Genomic DNA, 15,188 nt, shown 5'->3' with positions numbered 1-15,188 from the left:
TTCAAACAACTTATCAAATCCTTTTTTAAAATTTATTATAATTTCCATCTTTACAGTCATATTCCATCCCTTCATCATATCGACCCTTATTTTTGTACATATATAAGTTTTTCTTTCTTTAAAATTTTGGGAGGGACTTTCTTATAACAGACCAAAATACACCCAAAATCTAGTGTGTGGCACTGATCTATAAACCAGCCTGATCATATTTGGTCACATTCTGTTTTTGTTTTGTTTTGTTTTGTTCTGCTTTTGTTTGTTTTTATCTTTATCTTTTTCTTTTTTCTTTTTTTCTTTCCTTTTCTTTTTTCTCTCTTTCCCTTTCTTTTCCCACTGCTTCAGGTCTTTTCTGATTTGTTTAGAGTATATTTTCTGGGGACGTTGTTACCCTGCTAGCATTTTGTTCTCTCATTAATCTATTCTCCTCTGCACAAAATGACAAGACGGAAAAAATCACCTCAACAAAAAGAACAAGAGGTAGTACCGACTGCCAGGGACCTACTCAATACGGACATTAGTACGATGTCAGATCTAGAGTTCAGAATCATCACTTTAAAGATACTAGCTGGGCTTGAAAAAAACATGGAAGTTATTAGAGAAACCCTTTCTGGAGAAGTAAAAGAACTAAAATCGAACCAAGTAGAAATCAAAAAGGCTATTAATGAGGTGCAATCAAATATGGGGGCACTAACTGCTAGGATAAATGAGGCAGAAGAAAGAATCAGTGAGATAGAAGACCAAATGATGGAAAATAAAGAAGCCGAGAAAAAGAGAGATAAACAACTACTGGATCACGAGGGCAGAATTCGAGAGATAAACGATACCATAAGACGAAACAACATTAGAATAATTGGGATCCCAGAAGAAGAAGAAAGAGAGAGAGGTGCAGAAGGTATAATGGAGCAAATTATAGCAGAGAACTTCCCTAATTTGGGGAAGGAAACAGGCATCAAAATCCAGGAAGCACAGAGAACCCCTCTCAAAATCAATAAAAATAGGTCAACACCCCGACATCTAATAGTAAGACTTACGAGTCTCAGAGACAAAGAGAAAATCCTGAAAGCAGCTCGGGAGAAGAGATATGTAACCTACAATGGTAGAAACATTAGATTGGCAACAGACTTATCCACAGAGACCTGGCAGGCCAGAAAGGACTGGCAGGACATATTCAGAGCACTAAATGAGAAAAATATGCAGCCAAGAATACTATATCCAGCTAGGCTGTCATTGAAAATTGAAGGAGAGATAAAAAGCTTCCAGGACAAACAAAAACTAAAGGAATTTGCAAACACGAAACCAGCCCTACAACAAATATTGAAAGGGGTCCTCTAAGCAAAGAGAGAGCCTAAAAGCAACATAGACCAGAAAGGAACACAAACAATATACAGTAACAGTCACTTTACAGGCAACACAATGGCACTGAATTCCTATCTTTCAATAGTTACCCTGAATGTAAATGGGCTAAATGCCCCAATCAAAAGACACAGGCTATCAGATTGGATTAAAAAACAAGACCCATCGATATGCTGTCTGCAAGAGACTCATTTTAGACCCAAAGACACCCCCAGATTGAAAGTGAGGGGGTGGAAAACCATTTACCATGCTAATGGACACCAAAAGAAAGCTGGGGTCGCAATCCTTATATCAGACAAATTAGATTTTAAACCAAAGACTGTAATAAGAGATGAGGAAGGACACTATATCCTACTTAAAGGGTCTATCCAACAAGAAGATCTAACAATTGTAAATATCTATGCCCCTAACATGGGAGCAGCCAATTATATAAGGCAATTAATAACAAAAGCAAAGAAACACATCGACAACAATACAATAATAGTGGGGGACTTTAACACCCCCCTCACTGAAATGGACAGATCGTCTAAGCAAAAGATCAACAAGGAAATAAAGACTTTAAATGACACACTGGACCAAATGGACTTCACAGACATATTCAGAACATTCCATCCCAAAGCAACGGAATACACATTCTTCTCTAGTGCCCATGGAACATTCTCCAGAATAGATCACATCCTAGGTCATAAATCAGGTCTCAACCGGTACCAGAAGATTGGGATCATCCCCTGCCTATTTTCAGACCACAATGCTTTGAAACTAGAACTCAATCACAAGAGGAAAGTCAGAAAGAACTCAAATACATGGAGGCTAAAGAGCATCTTACTGAAGAATGAATGGGTCAACCAGGAAATTAAAGAAGAATTAAAAAAATTCATGGAAACCAATGAAAATGAAAACACAACTATTCAAAATCTTTGGGATACAGCAAAGGCAGTCCTAAGAGGAAAGTATATAGCAATACAAGCCTTTCTCAAGAAACAAGAAAGGTCTCAAGTACACAACCTAACCCTACACCTAAAGGAGCTGGAGAAAGAACAGCAAATAAAGCCTAAACCCAGCAGGAGAAGAGAAATAATAAAGATCAGAGCAGAAATCAATGAAATAGAAACCAAAAGAACAGTAGAACAGATCAACGAAACTAGGAGCTGGTTCTTTGAAAGAATTAACAAGATTGATAAGCCCGTGGCCAGACTTATCAAAAAGAAAAGAGAAATGACCCAAATCAACAAAATCATGAATGAAAGAGGAGAAATCACAACCAACACCAAAGAAATACAAACAATTATAAGAACATATTATGAGCAACTATATGCCAGCAAATTAGATAACCTGGAAGTAATGGATGCATCCCTAGAGATGTATCAACTACCAAAACTGAACCAGGAAGAAATAGAAAACCTGAACAGACCTATAACCACTAAAGAAATAGAAGCAGTCATCAAAAATCTCCCAAAACACAAAAGCCCAGGGCCAGATGGCTTCCCAGGGGAATTCTACCAAACATTTCAAGAAGAATTAATACCTATTCTTCTGAAACTGTTCCAAAAAATAGAAATGGAAGGAAAACTTCCAAACTCATTTTATGAGGCCAGCATTACCTTGATCCCAAAACCAGACAAAGACTCCAACAAAAAGGAGAATTACAGACCAATATCCCTGATGAACATGGATGCAAAAATTCTCACCAAAATACTAGCCAATAGGATCCAACAGTACATTAAAAGGATTATTCACCACGACCAAGTGGGATTTATCCCTGGGCTGCAAGGTTGGTTCAACATCCGCAAATCAATCAACGTGATACAATACATTAACAAAAGAAAGAACAAGAATCATATGATCCTCTCAATAGATGCAGAAAAAGCCTTTGACAAAGTACAGCATCCTTTCTTGATCAAAACTCTTCAGAGTATAGGGATAGAGGGTACATACCTCAATATCATAAAAGCCATCTATGAAAAACCTACAGCGAATATCATTCTCAATGGGGAAAAACTGAGAGCTTTCCCCCTAAGGTCAGGAACGCGGCAGGGATGTCCACTATCACCACTGCTATTCAACATAGTATTGGAAGTCCTAGCCACAGCAATCAGACAACAAAAAGAAATCAAAGGCATCCAAATCGGCAAAGAAGAAGTCAAACTCTCACTCTTTGCAGATGATATGATACTTTATGTGGAAAATCCCAAAGACTCCACCCCAAAACTGCTAGAACTCATACAGGAATTCAGTCAAATGGCAGGATATAAAATCAATGCACAGAAGTCAGTGGCATTCCTATACACCAACAACAAGTCAGAAGAAAGAGAAATTAAGGAGTCGATCCCATTTACAATTGCACCCAAAACCATAAGATACCTAGGAATAAATCTAACCAAAGAGACAAAGGATCTGTACTCAGAAAACTCTAAAATACTCATGAAAGAAATTGAGGAAGACACAAAGAAATGGAAAAACGTTCCATGCTCATGGATTGGAAGAACAAATATTGTGAAGATGTCAATCCTACCTAGAGCAATCTACACATTCAATGCAATCCCCATCAAAATACCATCCACTTTCTTCAAAGAAATGGAACAAATAATCCTAAAATTTGTATGGAACCAGAAAAGACCCCGCATAGCCAGAGGAATGTTGAAAAAGAAAAGCAAAGCTGGCGGCATCACAATTCCAGACTTCCAGCTCTACTACAAAGCTGTCATCATCAAGACAGTATGGTACTGGCACAAACACAGACACATAGATCAATGGAACAGAATAGAGAGCCCAGAAATGGACCCTCAACTCTATGGTCAACTAATCTTTGACAAAGCAGGAAAGAATGTCCAATGGAAAAAAGACAGTCTCTTCAACAAATGGTGTTGGGAAAATTGGACAGCCACATGCAGAAGAATGAAACTGGACCATTTCCTTACACCACACACAAAAATAGACTCCCAATGGTTGAAAGACCTCAATGTGAGACAGGAGTCCATCAAAATCCTAAAGGAGAACACAGGCAGCAACCTCTTCGACCTCAGCCGCAGCAACTTCTTCCTAGAAACATCGCCAAAGGCAAGGGAAGCAAGGGCAAAAATGAACTATTGGGACTTCATCAAGATAAAAAGCTTTTGCACAGCAAAGGAAACAGTCAACAAAACCAAAAGACAACTGACAGAATGGGAGAAGATATTTGCAAATGACATATCAGATAAAGGGCTAGTATCCAAAATCTATAAAGAACTCATCAAACTCAACACCAAAAGAACAAAGAATCCAATCAAGAAATGGGCAGAAGACATGAACAGACATTTTTCTAAAGAAGACATCCAAATGGCCAACAGACACATGAAAAAGTGTTCAATATCGCTCGGCATCAGGGAAATCCAAATCAAAACCTCAATGAGATACCACCTCACACCAGTCAGAATGGCTAAAATTAACAAGTCAGGAAATGACAGATGTTGGCGGGGATGCAGAGAAAGGGGAACCCTCCTACACTGTTGGTGGGAATGCAAGCTGGTGCAGCCACTCTGGAAAACAGTATGGAGGTTCCTCAAAAAGTTGAAAATAGAGCTACCATATGATCCAGCAATTGCACTACTGGGTATTTACCCCAAAGATACAAAAGTAGGGACCCGAAAGGCTACGTGCACCCCGATGTTTATAGCAGCAATGTCCACAATAGCCAAACTGTGGAAAGAGCCAAGATGTCCATCAACAGATGAATGGATAAAGAAGAAGTGGCATATATATACAATGGAATATTATGCAGCCATCAAAAGGAATAAGATCTTGCCATTTGCAACGACGTGGATGGAACTGGAGGGTATTATGCTGAGCGAAATAAGTCAAACAGAGAAAGACATGTATCATATGACCTCACTGATATGAGGAATTCTTAATCTCAGGAAACAAACTGAGGGTTGCTGGAGTGGGGGGTAGGGTGGGAGGGATGGGGTGACTGGGTGATGGTACTGGGGAGGGTATGCGTTCTGGTAAGCGCTGTGAATTGTGCAAGACTGTTGAATCTCATATCTGTACCTCTGAAACAAATAATGCAACATATGTTAAGAAAGAAAAAAAGAAGAAGAAGAATGTAGCAGGAGGGGAAGAATGAAGGGGGGGAAATCGGAGGGGGAGAAGAACCATGAGAGACAATGGACTCTGAAAAACAAACTGAGGGTTCTAGAGGGGAGGGGGTTGGGAGGATGGGTTAGCCTGGTGATGGGTATTGAGGAGGGCACGTTCTGCATGGAGCACTGGGTGTTATGCACAAACAATGAATCATGGAACACTATATCTAAAACTAATGATGTAATGTATGGGGATTAACATAACAATAAAAAAATTTATAAAAAAAAAAAGAAAAAGATTTATTAAAGTGGAAGAAATTAAGATACTGTGATATTAACACAAGAATAAACAAATTGATCAGTGGAATAAAATGTATTACTAAGAAACAAACCTGTATAGAGAAAAGTTCATTTGTGGAAGAAGTGGATTTAAAGGTCAGTAGAGAAATATGAGCTTTTTTTTTTTAAGATTTTTATTTATTTGTCGGAGAGAGAGAGAGAGCAGAAGCAGGGGGAGCAGCAGGCCAAGGGAGAAGCAGATTCTCCGCTGAGAAGGGAGCCTAATGTGGGGCTTGATCCCAGGCCCTGGGATCATGACCTGAGCCGAAGGCAGATGCTTAACCGACTGAGCCACCCAGGCATCCCTAGCTTTTTGAGAAATATAAAAACAATTGGTGATTCATATATAGAATAAAAATAGAATCAAATCCCTATGATGTATCACCATAAGAAGGCTAAAATTAAATAAAAAGTAAAATTTAATAATTTTTATAAAACATGTTATAGCTTATTTAGGTTAGTTTTGATTTTAATATTAATAACAACTATTATTTAAGAAGCATCTTTCATGTACCAAGTACTGTACATAGTATCTCCAGTCATCCAATAACATATAAGGTAGGAATTCTTATCCTCATTTGGAGATCAGAAAACTGAGTTCCAGTGAAATGATGTTCCCATGGTCACCCTGACAGCCAGTGGTCTAGCAATGATTTGATTTCATGAATGTTTGCCTTGGGTAAGATCATATTTTTTGATAATACACATGTGGACCACAATCTCACTGGACTTAGTATAAATTTTTTAGCATTACATTTAATGTTTAATTTTTACTTTTATCTTTATTTTTTATTATTTTGTTTTAATTTTTACTTTTTCCTTTAGACCATCAATTGTCTAAACAGAGATCAATTCTTAAGCAGATAGTATTTTAGAAAATCATTGGTTGGGTTAAAAGCTTCCTAAGAAGCAAGTTATTCTTGCTTGATAGTACCCAGGATGGATTACTTCCTGAGTTTTTATCCTGTAAACATAAGATTTCCAGTGTTAGTTTCTGACATTATCACCCTACCTTCTCAGTCCTACTGCTGTTTAGAGTACCATTAGCATTTTTTGACTTTGTTATTATTTAAACTTGAAAACTTTTATTTTCTGAATGTTCCCATAGCCTACTGTATTCTGCTTGCCATCCAGCCTGGCATCTCCTGGCTTCTGGAAAGCTGTTTTACCAAAGTACAGCTCCTATGTGCAGTGCTCCTCTTTTGAATTCACCAGTTTTAGGGTCCATGCTCTCTGTAGCCTTGGACTTCCAGATACCCCCTAAATTCTAATTCATTACCCCAGATCTGCCTTTACTTTTTGTTTGGTTTTGTTCTGTAGCTGTCTTCTGTCAGTGTCATTATTATTGGTTTCTTAGAAATTATTCTCCCTTTCTATCCCACAGTATGCAAAGAATTTACTTCAACAATGATGGTAGTCACACACAAAAGAATAATAGGGGTGCCTGGGTGGCTCACTCGGTTAAGCATCAACTCTTGATTTCAGCTCGGGTCATGATCTTAGAGTCATGAGATTGAGCTCTGCCTTGGTTAAGATTCTCTTAAGCTTCTCCTAATGTCCTCCATGCTATTCCTTATGTTCCACAAATAAGTGAAACCATATGATAATTGATTTTCTCTGCTTGACTTATTTCACTTAGCATAGCATGGAGGACATTAGGAGAAGTAAGGGAAAAATGAAGGGGGGGAATCAGAGGGGGAAACGAACCATGAGAGACTATGGACTCCCAGAAACAAACTGAAGGTTTTAGAGGGGAGGGGGGTGGGGGGATGGGTTAGCCCCGGTGATGGGTATTAAGGAGGGCACATATTGCATGGAGCACTGGGTGTTATATGAAAACAATGAATCATGGAACACTACATCAAAAACTAATGATGTACTGTATGGTGACTAACAACATAATAAAATAAAATAAAATTAAATTAAAAAGATTCTCTTAAGATTCTCTCTTCCTCTCCCTCTGCCCCTCCCCCCTTTCTGAAAAGAGAAAAAGAGAGAGAGAGAGAGAAACAAGGATCTTTTGAAATAGAAATCAGATTGACTGAATTCATGTCAAAATAGGTCCACATTGGGAAATAGGTATATAGAAGAGTGAGCTCTTTTTCTTATTTATCGAAATAGATAGTCCTCAATCTTGAAAGATGTTCTGTCACGTGAGTAGAGTGCTATTTAGTGTATTAGGAGTTATAGTTTACTTCAAGAGACTGCAGGCCTATGAAAGTGAGTGTGTCTCCTGATTACTGGGCAAGCTTTACCAACATCAGTATCATTTCTAGGATTTTAGGACTTAACACTAACTTGAATTCTTAGTGGCATTATGTTTTGATATGTGTGTGTATGTGTTTCAGGGTACAATTGAAAATCATTACATCAGTTAAACCCTGTTAATACCACATAAAATGAGCAAGGATTAAAATAAAAAGAAAATATCCTACTATATATAATATGTAATATTCTTTCTCTTTGTGAAACTACTTTTTACAACTCAGCATTCTGAAAATTAAGTACTATTATAAACCTTTTTTTTTTTTTTGCTCAAGCCTATTAAAGTTGCCACTGATGCTGAAATTATAATGATTACTTATTGACATTGGCTAGGGTAATGGTAGTGAATGGTCTTGCTGTGGTCCAATTAAGCTGGAAACCCTAGATACAGCTAAGATTAAGCCTCTTGAAAATGACACTAGAAAGAGAAATAAAGTGACCAAGAAAGAAGAAATTCACTTACAAATGGAACAGCAAAGAGCATGTTATAATATAGATGTATTCAATGTAACAAGTCATTTTATACTTGAATTCCTCTTCCATTTACACTGATTAGTTTTGAAATGTAGTCTTTGAATAATAGCAAGTAGAATATTATATGACTAGCATATAGACATTACACATTTTTAGTTGAGAGAGCGAAAGAGAGGAGAGAGAGATCAATCAAATTAATAGAGAAGATATGAGAATATTAAATTGGAGCTCTATCATTTCTCTTGGAAGTATACTAGCATCTAACAAATTATGATTGATATGACCTATAGCTCTAATTTCTGATTGTACAATACAATTGATATTTTCCTGATGACACAGAGTTGCTGATTTAAAAGTAGAGGTTGTCCACAAAAAATTCTCATTTGTCTTTTTATTTAATCTTAAATCATAATTAAAAATTAATGTATTTTTTCTCAGTAAAATAACAGTAAATTTAGAAAAATATTGAAAATCTAGCAAAAGTCATATCGAAGCAGAACAAAAACCTTACTATTTTTAACATATTAGTGCAATTCATAAAAGTCCGGTTTCAAAGTATTTTTCATTTCACACATAGATTTAGATATGCTAATTTTATGCAAACAGCAATAAGAGCTAATATTATTGAGTGATAGCTATGTCAGGAATGCTGTAATCACTTTATATGCAATATTGTATTCATTACTCACAACAGCCCGAAAAAGTGGATCATATTATTGTCCTCATTTAACAAAAAAGGAATTGGAGGTACAGAGAAGTAACCTACCCACCCAACATTACTAAGCTAACCTGTGGTTAATTGGGATTAGAATCCCACTCCAGAACCTAAATGTGAAGCTGCCATTTAAATTACATTATATTACCTCCCACTTAAATAATTTTTAAAATCTTTTAAAGATATGTTTCTAAATATTTGGTGTATTATCATGTATTACTGTATGTATACACAATGTAACCTCACCATAACTTTATTATTGAATATTTAGGCTATATTTAATTTGTCATTGTTACAAATAATATTTCAACAAAAAATAACAGACAAAAAGTTTTGTCAGCATTTTATGTTATATTTTAGAATAAATTATTAAAAGTGGATTTAATGTGTGAAAGGGTATAAATATGTTTAGGCTCCCACCAGCAAAGTATATGATTGTCCATTTCTCAGCAATTTTACCAGCATCTCAGTGCAATTTGAAGAAAGCTAGAGATCTTTTTGTTTTCTGTTTTGCAGTGAGAAGGTGTGGGTTTCTTTGCTGTTTCATAAATTTACAGTTGCCTAAGATAAACTTAGAAAAGACAAGTAAAGGACTCAATTAGGAGTACTTTCTATTTAGGGGAATGCCAACTAGATAAAAAAATAAACTCTGATTTTCAGAGGATAGAGGTTCATGTTAATTGGGAATGATCCCACAACACCCATTACACGTTGATATATAGTGTGAGACTAGCAAGGAAAATCAGTAATTAGTGAGGAAGAGACATGTTGCTTTATGAAAGTGACTGTGTTTGTGACACACTCATCCCTGGGGAAGTGGTGACTAAATTATGCAGAAAGTAGTAACAGAAAAGATGTTAACAAGACAATCACAATGGGTAACTTTTGTGTTTCTTCAGAGGTTAGGATTTGCTGGTCTGCAATAAGCCAGGTTTGATTTTCTGTGGCTCTCAGACTATTAAATTCAGAAAATGGATTGATTTGGATCCCTCTGCCACCCCCACAAAGGATTACCCAGGAATTTTAGAGCATGGATTGGAGAATACTGACTCTTGGCCCATGGACTGATGTTTGTAGCTATGAACTCATAAAGATCCAGTACATCTTTGAGAATGTTACAGATCGTTACGCTGTTTTCTCTTGAACAGTTTTCTCATTTTAAAACCCTTACAACTATCATTTATTTTGAAGTAAAGTTGGCCTAAACATAGAAATCAAAAAAGAGGACAATATAATGAAAACAAATCATGAAATATCTCATGCAGTAATATTTGTGAGAAATGATTGCCACAGATGGTAACCAGCCAACACTTTCTATTGAGGACTGCTTAGTACCAGTCACCACACCAAGAGCCTTGTGAATCTCATTTCGTGTAATCACTGGAGTAAGTTGGGAGAAATTATGTATATTACACAGCTAGAAACAGATTCAGAGTAGTTCCTGACTGACACCAAGTCATGTGGGTACCAAGGGGCAAGTGGGTATTCAAACCAAATTTTTTAAAATTTCAAGCATCTTGATATTCAGACTTTCATGAGAGAAGGCATCATTTATAAAATTACAATGTATAATTGATTTTAAGCACTCATACATTTTGAAATTGCCTTGGGTATGGAATAAATACATTTGTTATATAAATTTTTTGAGGGAGAGCTTGAATGATGCCATGAGCTGGTATAAATGTCCAATAGTTAAATTCCCAAAGCTTTAAAGAGAAAGAAAACTCCATTATCTTTTTCAGTATATTTTTCCTTTGTTTAAATAATTTGTATGTTCTCTTTATGTGCAACATTTTTTATTAACTTTAGGCATCTGATTTCAAGCAGATTTCATTTTTATTCTTTTTTAAAAAATCATTTCAAACCAAAGCAAATCTTGTTTTGCTCAACACCCATGTTATGCATGGAAGACTTGTGGTTTTACTAATAGTCTTGTTTATTTACATATCCCTAAATCAATAATCAAAGGTTACACATGCTTCTGTTACTGATTATTTTCCCTTTCACAAAAGGGGTTGGGAGCCCTGGTGAGATTCCTTGTTTCTCCTTAAGAGTCCTTCCTTCCTTCGGTGTCACAAAGCCAAATAATGAAACCTAAACTGAGTGTTTGACAGCCCAAGCTTTATTCAACCGTCAAAGAATGGAGACGCAAGAACCAAGTTCATGAATCAACTTCTTGTTTGGGTGTGTTTGGGGTAGTTTTATGCTGTCTGGATAATAAAGGGGAGGACTATGCATGAGCTTTCCTGGAAAGGGTCAGGCTCCTTTACACAATCTGGGCTCCACCTTTTCTTCTGGGTCAGAGTGGTTCAAAGCCACATAGTGTGGCAGGGTGGAGAATTTAGTGTGTTAATCAGGGTATAATGAGGCTAGGGTACTGAAGGTTAGTTTGGGCAGGATATTGCAGGCTGACCCAATTGCAGCTGGTTCTCTGTTTATCTCGTCTTTCTCTTTGTATGGTTTATTTACAACTGAAGCCAGCATAGGAAGTTTCTCTGAGGTCAGGGAAGGGATGGGGGCCTTAGGACAACAGCCTTGGTAACACTTATTTCCCTATTCTTCAAAATGACTGCTACTGAAGTTGCCGTATTTTACTGAAAATAGCTGAATATAAAGTTGGGAACTATATATTTTTAATTTTCTGCTGATCTATCTCGGTTGTCCCTTTTGTAGTATGTCAGTCCATCCTTGTGTTCACTTGATCAAATAGGTAATATCTATCTTTTATATTTTTATATGTTATTTAAAATTTGATTTAAATATAACTGTGCCCGGGAGGCTGGGTGACTCAGTTAAGCATCTGCCTTTGGCTCAGGTAATGATCCCAAGGTCTTGGGATCGAGCCTTGCATCGGGCTCCATGCTCAGCCGGAGCTTGCTTCTCCCTCTCCCTCTGCTGCTCCCCCTGCTTGTGTTCTTTATCAAATGAATAAATAAAATCTTAAAAAATAATAATAATAAAAATAAATAAATAAATAAATAAATAAATAAATAAATAAATAAAACTATGTCTAAACCCCAAAACAATGATAGAAATAAGGGTTTTAATTACCTACATAGGTTAGTTGTAAGTAGCTACATTGGTTAATACATTGGTCTATTATTTTATTGAGTCATGCTAGATAATTCAAGAAACATCAGAATGTGATTATTTTTTGTAACTACCAACAGTCACAGATTTTAATTTGTGTTAATACTCAATAAAATTACCTCTCTTGGGGCGCCTGGGTGGCTCAGTCGTTAGGCGTCTGCCTTTGGCTCAGGTCATGATCCCAGGATCCTGGGATCAAGCCCCGCATCGGGCTCCCTGCTCTGCAGGAACCTGCTTCTCCCTCTCCCACTCCCCCTGCTTGTGTTCCTGCTCTCACTGTCTCTCTGTCAAATAAATAAATAAAATCTTTTTAAAAAATTACCTCTCTCTTGGAAAGTAATATATTCGAAAGGTATGTTTAACTACATTCAAAGTATCAAACTATATAGAAATTTCCTATCCTTAAGAGTTGTCTTTTATTCTTATTTTTTAAAATATAGTCATTGTATTTAAAGATGTCATTTGTTTAGAATGATGTAATTAAATGAACTAGTAAATATTTAATTAAATTTTTTGAAATTGAATGTAATCAGACAAGATAGCGTTGGTAACTCTCCATTTCCTGCATTGATTTAAAGGGATATCTCATGGGTGTGTTTAAGGGAATAGTTTCTAGCTTATACATTTGCCTGAAAATCAAGTAAAAAATACTATGGGAAGATGTAAAGGAGATTCTTTTGGAATTCAGTTTCCTGCCTGATTAACTTAACTGGTCATCATAACATAGAGCCCTTGGCAAAAGTCCTGATCTTGAATCTTTGTGGAGCTGTTGATTTTACTGTGTATCTGCCCATGCAGGTCCTTTTATTAATGAGATATATTGAATAAGCAGTGCAAGTCAGTACACTGTCATATCTAGGAAAACAATGAAAGCTGCTTAGAATTGCTTGAAATTATTTGAAATTTATGAGTTCAATATTCCTAGTAGAATAATTGTAAACTGACTTTTATTAGTATTTGTTGTTATATATTTATATATTATACATATATTTAAATATATATTTATAGTATGCAATATTGTATTTGTCTTTATATTATATCAAAATTATTAGGCATAAATCTTTTTTTTTTATTTTATAGCCACCCCTATGAATGTGTGGTCATCTGTCTTTATTGCTCTAATCTCACTTGAGATTGAACTATGTTTAAATATGGTGACATATCTCATAATGTATAGTGAGTATAGCAGTTTGTGGTATTTGGGTGCCATTTCTAAAATGTTCTTTATTCACTAGGCTTTATTTCTGTGTTGTGATGTTTGAGGTTTTGAAAGAGAAATAGAACTGACAGGTTATAAGGCTGTAATCTAGAGCTTTAACCAGAAAGAAATATACTCATAAATTATAAACAAGAATAGAAAAAGCATGGTCAGCACCTTCTTTGGATTTGCTTTGTTCACTGTTCATTTTGTCAGACTCATAAGTGTTATATCTATAGACTTTTAAAACCTCAAAACCATATGTCCAGACTTTTAATTCCTTATGACAGTCAGTGGAAAAATGAAACTTACTCCAAATATTCTTTCTTACCTCCAGTAGATCAGGCTTCTTTTCTTTTCTTGTCTTTTTTTCTTTTTTCTTTTCTTCTTTTTTCTTTTCTTTCTTTCTTTCTCTTTCTTTCTTTCTTTCTTTCTTTCTTTCTTTCTTTCTTTCTTTCTTTCTTTCTCTTCTTCTTCTTTTTCTTTTTCTTTCTTCTTCTCTTCTTTTTTTCTTTTTTTTCTTTTTTTTTTTTTTTAAAGATTTTATTTATTTATTTGACAGAGAGAGACACAGTGAGAGAGGGAACACAAGCAGGGGGAGTGGGAGAGGGAGAAGCAGGCTTCCCGCTGAGCAGGGAGCCCGATGTGGGGCTCGATCCCAGGACCCTGGGATCATGACCTGAGCCGAAGGCAGACGCTTAACGACTGAGCCACCCAGGCGCCCCTTCTTCTTTTTTTCTTAAGACACTAATGAAATAATGAGGACACATAGAGCATTCTGTGAAATCTTAAGCTTTAATACCTATCTGAGTGTTGATTTTACTCATTTCCAAACATGAATCTTTCTTAGTTTCTCCTGCATGACCCCATTTCCAGCTTTCCTTTCAGGTAGTCTTGCATTTGTCTTTCCTACAGGAAATTTAAACCAAAGCATTTAGGTTCATGAAGGGTAAGACAATATCAAATCAATAATTCAGATATACAACTAGTCATGTTTCACCACCAATTATTTAAGTAAAATAATAATATCACAAATATTTTGTAGTATTATTTTGTGTGAAGCACTGTGATAAGAATTTCTGCTTTAGGCCACAATGGGATATGAAAAATGGAATCTATCCTTTCACTTACACACACAGAAAAGTAGACAAAATATATGAAACAACAGTTCTCAGGTATTGGGGCAGTAGACAGCTCAGGGCTTTGCTCACAGAGAGAAGGGAAACAACCAAGGTAGGCCTACAATTACTCCAATTTTCTGCCTACAGGTAGTCTCCAATCAGCAGTTCAGAGAGGGGAAACCTAAACAAGTCTTAAGGCTCACTGAGTGGAAGAGACAGAACCAGAGTTTAGAGAGATCTAGTTGTGGAATAGAGTACCGGAGAGGAAGATGTTGCTCAGAGAGAGATGGAGACTGGGGATGAGAGAGACCAAGTGAGCTCTGGACCTGCAGAAGGGCCCTTTGGCCTATTGAGCTGAATACTTTCTGTGTGAATAGACACTAACCAAGGATGGGTAAAGAAACACAAGAAGGCAGTGGCCAAAAAATCCCCAGTGCTGTTATAAACTGAGGATAGTCTGTTTTCCTCCTAGCCAGTGTATAAACATCTCATAATACCAGGGCCTCATGTAGAATCCTTAGGAAGATGTTACCATAGTAATGGGACTAAATAAGCCCTTGAATGAATTTTCGCTG

This window comes from Halichoerus grypus, chromosome 5, assembly GCF_964656455.1.
Source record: "Halichoerus grypus chromosome 5, mHalGry1.hap1.1, whole genome shotgun sequence".
In the NCBI taxonomy this organism is placed as follows: domain Eukaryota; kingdom Metazoa; phylum Chordata; class Mammalia; order Carnivora; family Phocidae; genus Halichoerus; species Halichoerus grypus.
Note: the sequence above shows the minus strand (reverse complement) of the source record.